General features: G+C 36.6%; 1 non-coding gene across 1 annotated transcript; it reads right to left on the minus strand.

Annotated features, from left to right (window-relative positions):
• Positions 1-4,652: 4,652 nt before the first annotated feature.
• On the minus strand, positions 4,653-4,758 carry LOC132032231 (small nucleolar RNA R71). The gene has a single exon (XR_009408378.1). It is a non-coding gene; the product is annotated as a small nucleolar RNA R71 (small nucleolar RNA).
• Between the last annotated feature and the right edge of the window lie 916 nt (positions 4,759-5,674).

Raw genomic sequence — 5,674 nt, forward strand, 5'->3', positions numbered from 1 at the left:
GAGATTTTTTTTCTCATTGATGTCAAAATCATAAATCAATTATCACCTTAGTTCAAAGCCACTCCAGCCCTCTCGAACAGTCTTTTATTTCCTTGAATTGATCACACGAGCTTGATCTATTAAAAAAGATACTAACGGGGTTTCACGCATCCAATGACCCATATAGAATATTTTAGACTAATTTAAAGTCAAAGTCAACCACAAAGTCAAACCCAAGTCCCGTGGTAAAAGAATCTAAAATTGATTAAGTTTCTGAGTTACTCATAACCCTAAGAGTCCAAATCTATAATTAGTATTCAAATTGATATTAAATAGACACGCAACTCTTTAATTTTCACTCTCTATGAAAAAATCCCTCAATTTCTATCCCAAAGATCCATAAACTAAGCATTAAATTCAATTCATAATCGTAATAATTATCAAAACAAATTTCGAATCACCTACCTAATTTTTGGTGATGAATATCCCTCTTTAAATTGCATTAAATTGATCTCCCAATACATTTTTTTTGCACGGATTTCCCTTCGAAGGCATTGGTCTTTAATTTTTGCCCCTCAAATTGTTGGTCTTTAATTTTTGCCTTTCGCTTAAAAAGGTGGCCGAATATACCTTGAGGTTCTGGGTTCGAACAACCGCTCAGTAAAAAAAATTGCAAGGCAAGGCTTTGTGAAAATTCTGCCTTGCGAAATTTTCCAAGGCAGATTTTTTTTTTTTCACTCTGCTGGAATTTTACAAAAGTTAGGCCTTGTAGGCCTAATGTTTGCCCTAATAGGCCTATTTTGCTAGGAAATTCTGCCTTAGGATTTTTTTTTTGACTGAGCCAAGGTTCGAACCCAGAATCTCGGGGTATTTTAGGCGAAGGGCAAAACTTAAAGACCAGCAATTTGAGGGGAAAATATTAAGGACTACCCCCGAATATGGGCAATCATGTAAATATCCAAAAAATGTTGAAATAACTGGGCTTGTCGTGATTGTGAAGAGCGATCAAGAAAGGTACCTACGTGATCGTGGATTATCTCATGCATGCGAATGCGAAACACAAAAAGGTTACCCTGCGAGATCGTGACGTAGGGACACACAATCACGTAGACCTGCACCAACACCAATACTAGAAAAAAATTAAAATTAGTACAATCCAGTTTAGTATTTTTTTAATTCCAAAACCCACCAAATTGTGGGGTCCAGCTCCCTATGCAGATTTAAGGGATATGTTTTCTATTTAAGGGATATGTGTTCTCCCTTTGACAAAATGTATGAAAATAGTTTGCAACATTTTATTTTGGCAGGCACCATATTTGAAGAATTGGCACCGGCCAATCAATGCCGTGAAGAAAAATTGGCACTCGTCATCCCTATAAATAGGGAGCCCTTGATCAGTTTACAAACACACCAATCTCAGACAATTAAATCTGAGTATTTAGAGAGCGAAGTGAGGTATACCATAGACTGTGTAAGAAAATAGTCTGTGAAGAAAAATTGAGTGTAAGCGATATTATAGTGAGGTGGAAAAACCAAAAGAGTGTTATTTCTTTTGAGTGTGTAGTCATATTTGTAGTATTTATATTCATGACTACACAATGTAAAATTTCTTACTATAGTGATATCAGTTGCTCCTCTTGGCCCGTGGTTTTTCCGTTATTCAGAAGGATTTCCACGTAAAATCTTGGTGTCATTATTTGTTTTCTTTCTAATTCTTACTGATTTAAACATAACTTAGTGTTCCGTGTTTATCACTAATACTGTGAATATTATTTTTGCGGGTCTTATTTATTCCCAACAAATGGTATCAGAGCCAAGGTTCTGTCTAAGTATGCTTTGTGGTTGCAGCACAGTCTGAACTTCCACCTCAAAAAAGAATTACTTTGGTCTCCTAATAAATAGTATTTGTATTTGTGATAAATGATGGAAACCAACACTAGTAGAATGGTTTCTTTGAGGGGCATAAATTATGTCATTTGGAAGGGTAAAATGGAAGATTTGCTCTATGTCAAGTATTTTCATCAACAAATATTTTGCCATTAAAAAGCCTAATAATAATTTCGATGAACAGTGGAATTTGTTACACAGGCAGGTTTGCGGCCTTATTAGACAGTGGGTTGACGATAATGTGTTGAACCATATTTCTGGGGACACACTTGCTCGGACTCTATGGGAGCAGCTTAAAAGTTTGTATGCTCGAAAAATTGGAAGCAACAAAATGTTTTTGATAAAGTAGATGTTGGGTTTAAAATACCACGATGGTTCGGCGATGATAGATCATTTGGATAATTTTTTGGGGATCATGAACCAGTTATCTGCTATGGGCATTTATTTTGATGAAGAAATTCAAGGCTTGTTTCTTCTTGGTTCCTTACTAGATTCATGGAAATTTTTTAGAACTTCATTATCAAATTCTGCTCCGGATGGTGTGATCTCTATGGATCTTGCCAAGAGTAGCCTTTTAAATGAAGAGATGAGAAGAAAATCTAAGGGTTCCTCCTCATTAGATGTCTTGGTACTGACTCTAGGGAAAGAAACAAGAATCGTGGTTTTCAAAATAGAAAACATAATAGAAGCAAATCCAGAAGCAGACTTAAAGATATTGAATGCTATTATTGCGGGAAAAAAGGGCACACAAAGAAGTTCTGCCGGATTTTGAAAAAGGATACTAGAGACAAGTGATGTGCCGCGTAATTTGATGCACATTTGATGCTTTTTGACAACGAGTTTTACTTATTTTTCAAGAAAATTTTTGTCTTTTGATGTATTTTTATCATGTTGCAGGTATGCAGTGTGTTTATGCCGAAAGTCGGGGAATTTAATAAAAAGAGCAGAAAAAGATGTACAAAAATGGAAGTACCTGGAGATGGATTTTTACAGAGGAAAGAAAGGTCTGTATATTATTCATGGCCCGTCAATGTTGGTTTAAATCAGTCACAGAAACAACTGCAGGAAGAAAGAATTGATGGCAGAAAAGTACGGACCGTAGAATAATTACGATCTATAAATTCCCACCGTTGATCAACAATAGCGAGTCCAAGTCTGAAGACTGAATTCACGGTCAAGATATATAGACCGTAAAACATTTACGGTGCGTGAATGATGGGCGTAGATTCTGAGAACATGCATCAGTTTTATGGACAAGAGATTTACGGACCGTATAATATTTACGGTCCGTATAATGATCCGACTGGGGCAATTTTGTCAACTTGTTTTCCACGACTTGGACCATTATAAGTACTTGATGTAGGATTTTGTAGACTATTCTCGATCAGTTATCAGTTTTAGAATATATTTTCCTAGCATTGAATACTCATAGTTTTTGAAGCTTTTTTTTGGAGAACAAACAATTGCAATTAGTTTCTTTCAATTCCAATCAATAAAAAGTAAGCATTATGATTTCTATTATCTCTTATCGTTCTTCTTCACCTATGAGTAGCTAATTTCTCTACTAAGGTTGTGAATCCTAGGATGGTTGTTTTGTGATTGGGGATTGGGCTTGATATACGCATAATGGATTGTTAGAGTTTATTTATTCTTTGTTCTTCATTCATAATTGATGGTTGCATTCATTGATTAAAACCATAAACTTTGCTTAACTTGGGAAAGTGAGTAGGGTTTGGTAGGAATAAATAATAAGAACTCAAGGCGTTAACCCTTGTTTAATAAATTCACTTAGGAATAAAAGGAATTTACTTGGCATGAATTAACCGTTCTTCACATACATTCTTTTATATTTGCGAAAATCATAAAGAGAAATAATCTTTAACTGTTGGGAAACATTAGGGATTCAATTAGAGGTTAAGTGCATTCTTATGACGATCCATTAGAAGTATATCATGATCAATCACCATAGCATACACTTTATCTAAAGGGGGACACAACCTTGGTTTCTTTTTACAATCCAAAGTAATTAGTTAGCAATTTGTCATAAACAACCAATCTTCTACAAACTCAACAAAATATGAAACTAGACCGCAAGAAAGTACTATACGACTTTAGTAACCTTTTCACACCATATTCCCTGTGGGATTCAACCCCAACCTAGTTGAGTTACTATATTTGACATCGTCTGCTTTACATCATTTAATAGGTTTAAGTTGAACGTATCAAATTTTGGCGACGTTGCCGGGGAATACGGTTTTGAAATTGCTAAAGAGTTTGTGCTTTACTTAAAGTCTTTTTCTATTCCATCACACCTTGTCTGCTGTTTACTGTGAACCAACTGATCATGAACAATCGAGGAGGACATGAAGCAGGTAGTAATAGGAATGTACAGGTGTAAGACCCACCAGTGGAAATAGAGATGAAGAATGTTTTTGTGAATATGTTAGAAGAGGTGGAATATGCTTCTACTATTGTTCCACCGAGGATTAATGCTGCAAACTGCAAGATTGACTCTACTATCTACTAACTGCTCAAACATGAGCGGTATTTTCAGAAATATACCGATGATGACCCTCATTAGCATTTGAAGAACATCATGGGTATGTGTGCCTAACATATGCAAAATGCTATTCCAGATGATGCTATTCGGCTAAGAGTGTTCAAATGCTCTTTATCCAGTGAAGCAAGAGTGTGTTTTGAGAAGCTTCCCCATAACACTATTCATACGTGGGGCTATCTTGTTGTTGTTTTTCTCAAGAAGTGGTTTTCGCCAAGCAAGAAAGCTGAAATTCATGATAAGATATATGATTTGAAACAACATCCGGGGGAACAACTATTTGAAGCTTGGAAGAGATTCAAGGAATACTTGCAAAAGTCTCCGAATCATGGTTTTTGCAGAAAATATATTGATGGAGAAGTTATATAGAGAGCTAGATCCGTTGACACAAGCAATCACAAACAATGCAGCTGGTAGGTGTTTTATGGACAAGACTTATGCCTGAATCACTCAGTTGCTTGATAAACATACTACTCACAATCGAGCATTGCATTCGGGTGGTACTGATTGTCACGACCCAACCCCGTAGGCCGTGACTAGTGCCCGAGCTGGACACTCGTATACATACCTGTTAGCTATAATCAATCCACAACTAGCATGATAAGGAACTAAAAAAACAAGACATCGTCTCAAACTGTCGCATATATATATATATAAGCAACCTGTCTCCTGGGGAGTTACAAACATCAGCGATGTATAACATGGAACACAAGCCGACAAGGCCGGTAAATATAACGCGTGGGAACACCCCATCTATATATACGCAAGCCGACAAGGCTGCCACTACATACAACATCCCAAAACATATATACATACGCAAGCCGACAAGGCTGCCACTACGATTGGGAACGTCCCAAAACATAAGTCATACTAACACAGCTGGACAACATATATACATAACCCACACATATGTCTACAGACCTCTAAGAGTATCAACAGTAACATATGACGGGACAGGGCCTGTCAGCACACTCGGATAAACACATATATACAACAAAGGATCAGTGTACCCAAAAATCTAGAGCTGGACAACGGAGCACTCTAAGATAGCTGAATAGAAATCCTAAAGCCGGCGGATCACCGAAGCGATATATATCCGTATTTGCTGGCATGAAAACGCAATTTCGAAGAAATTCGGTCACATTTGTGATATTCATCGAGTATATAAAGCATGAAATACACAAGAAAAGATCATAAACCGATAGAAGAATCAGAGGCAAGTATGATAATCAAGGAATCAAAGTATTGTGT

Source organism: Lycium ferocissimum, chromosome 9, assembly GCF_029784015.1.
Source record: "Lycium ferocissimum isolate CSIRO_LF1 chromosome 9, AGI_CSIRO_Lferr_CH_V1, whole genome shotgun sequence".
NCBI classification, from domain to species: Eukaryota; Viridiplantae; Streptophyta; class Magnoliopsida; order Solanales; family Solanaceae; genus Lycium; species Lycium ferocissimum.